Source organism: Zingiber officinale, chromosome 6B (assembly GCF_018446385.1).
Source record: "Zingiber officinale cultivar Zhangliang chromosome 6B, Zo_v1.1, whole genome shotgun sequence".
In the NCBI taxonomy this organism is placed as follows: Eukaryota; Viridiplantae; Streptophyta; class Magnoliopsida; order Zingiberales; family Zingiberaceae; genus Zingiber; species Zingiber officinale.
The window spans coordinates 32,283,194-32,285,756 of record NC_055996.1 but is presented as its reverse complement, the minus strand read 5'-3'; the positions used below and the strand labels follow the sequence as shown (position 1 = coordinate 32,285,756).

Genomic DNA, 2,563 nt, shown 5'->3' with positions numbered 1-2,563 from the left:
TTAACCCTTGTGAATAGAACTAATAGAAAATTAGTCCAAGCATGAGTCCTTAAGTGTAACTTGGTTAATCAAGTTGGACTTGATTAATATTGGATCCCCAAGGATCAAATCCATTACCTTGATAGACCCTATCGATGCTATGATCCAGGGGGAGTCAACTGAAAGATCATTTTTATCAATAGATAGATTTAGTTGATGCTTGATTTACTGCTCTTTTAATTATGCATGCTTAGACTACGATTGATAAGGACCTAGGCGTAATTTACAGTTGATTAGTTAGACCTAGGGATTTCAAAAAGAAAATTAAATATCCAATTTCTTTGAAAGACTTTGTCTAGAAGTGGTGGATGATCTCATACCCAAGAAGGCCTAATGCATCGTCACAGCCTGGAAGTCAATCCTTGAAATAAATATTTAATTGACTAATTGAAAAATCTAAGTCTAACTCAAATGTAAATTAATCTTTAAATGATTTTCTAAATCAAAGATAAAATTAACCATCTCACACAAATCCATAAGGTTCCCTGATTGATAATTTAGAAAAGGGTGAGATGGACTTAGGTAAAATTTAGATCTACCTAATTAATTAATTTAATTTAACCTAATTAATTTGATTTAATTTAACCTAATTAATTTGATTTAATTTAACCTAATTAATTTAATTTAATTTAGCCTAATTAATTAATCTAATTAATTTAATTTAATTTAACCTAATTAATTAATTTAACCTAATTAATTAATTTGACTTAACCTAATTTAATTTAACCTAACACAAATTAAACAAACCAAAGATGAAATTTATGTTTTTAAACTAAATATGCTAAAGAACTAATCAGGAAATTTGGCATGAAAAATTTAAAAAATATAAATACTCTAATGACAACTAATGTTAAAATCGACTCTGACTTAGAAAGAAAATCAGTAGACTTGAAATACTATCGAAGTGTGATAGGAAGTCTACTCTACCTAACCGTAAGTCGACCCGATATTCTGTTTACAGCAGGTATGTGTGCAAGGTACCAATCTTGTGTAAAAGAGTCACACCTAACAAATGTTAAGAGAATTCTAATGTATATTAAGGGAACCCTTAATGTAGGACTTTGGTACCCTAGGACTTGTACCTTTGATCTAACTGGCTATTCTGACTCAGACTATGCCGGGTGCAAACTAGATAGAAAAAGTACAAGTGGTAGCTATCAATTTCTAGGTCAGTGCCTAGTAAGTTGGTCAAGCAGAAAGCAGCACTGTGTTGCTTTATCCACTACTGAAGCTGCCCTCGGAGAATGTGCATCTCAACTACTATGGATGATGCATTCCTTAAAAGACTATCAACTAGAATATATGTAAAATACCGGAAAATAGGAAATATTAATAAGGAAATTTTCCGGAATTTTTGAAAAATTTTCGGGAATTTTTCGGAGCTCGTATGGATGAGTTAACGGGAACAAGAACGGGAACCGGAAAAGCCTGTTTCGGTCACCCCATTTAAGTAAGGAAAAGTTGATTTTTCCTTTTCCTTTTTAAATTCTTTTTCTTTATCTCCCTCGCCGAAAACCTCTCTCCCTCGCGAGCCGAAACCTTCTTCCCTTGCTCTAACCGGCGCCGACGCCTCTCTTCTCCTATCGCTTCTTCTCCTCTGCCGACGTCGATCTCCTTCCCCTGTGCCCTAGCCGCCGGCGACGCACGGAGCAGCGCCGACAGCCGATGCCCTTTCTGCCGTGAGATTTCGATCACTGGCCGCTGGCTCTCGGTCCCCGATCGCGACCTCGCCGGCCTTTCCTTCTCCTTTTCTTCGAGCGCCGGCCACCAGGTCCACCGGGCTCTAGCCGCGTCGCTGTCACTCCGACCCGACGCCGAGCCTAAGCACCGACGCCCTCTCCGACAGCCACCTCTCGCCACCACCGAACCTCCCCCTCTACCGTGCCCTAGGTTTGAGCTCACCGCCGGCCTTGCCTCCTTTTTCTCGGAGATGCCCTGTTCACGGCAGAAGCAAGCCCTAGATATGAGCCCTACCGATCTTCGGTTGCCACCCATTGGAATTTTTCCAAGCCGGCCAAACATTTCTGCCCTAGACATCACCACTGGATCCTCCTTCTTCGCCACCAGCCGCCGACAGTGAGGAGAACAGGGTGTAGCGAGTTAGGTAAGGCAAAAAGGGGTATTTGGATTTTTGATTTGGATCCTGTGCTGAATTTGTTGGTTGATAACTATGGTACTTGTCACTGTGTTCCCACAGCAGCTTCTCCGGGTCTCGACAGTAAGTTCTTCAGGATTTGAGCAGCACTGAGGCATCGAAAAATTTGAGGTATGGTTTAGGGTTTTTGAGCTTCGTGTATATTGATTAGGTATATGTTGGAGATTGGTAGATTGGATTAGCTTTAGATTTTTAATCTCATGTTATGATTAGGGTTAAGGAACTAACCCTGGTGGACCCACTGATTTTATTTAATTAGGGTTCATTAATTTTGTTGGATGAATTAGTTAGATCCAATTTAGAACTTCTTAAATTGGATTAGAATTTAATTTGGCTAATTGTGGTATGATAGAATTAGCTAAACTAGAC

General features: G+C 39.4%; 1 long non-coding RNA gene across 1 annotated transcript; it reads left to right on the top strand.

The window, feature by feature from the left end:
• The first annotated feature begins 2,033 nt into the window (after nucleotides 1-2,033).
• On the top strand, nucleotides 2,034-2,294 carry LOC121990056. Its single transcript, XR_006114427.1, has 2 exons — nucleotides 2,034-2,143; nucleotides 2,237-2,294. It is a non-coding gene; the product is annotated as an uncharacterized LOC121990056 (long non-coding RNA).
• Nucleotides 2,295-2,563: the final 269 nt, after the last annotated feature.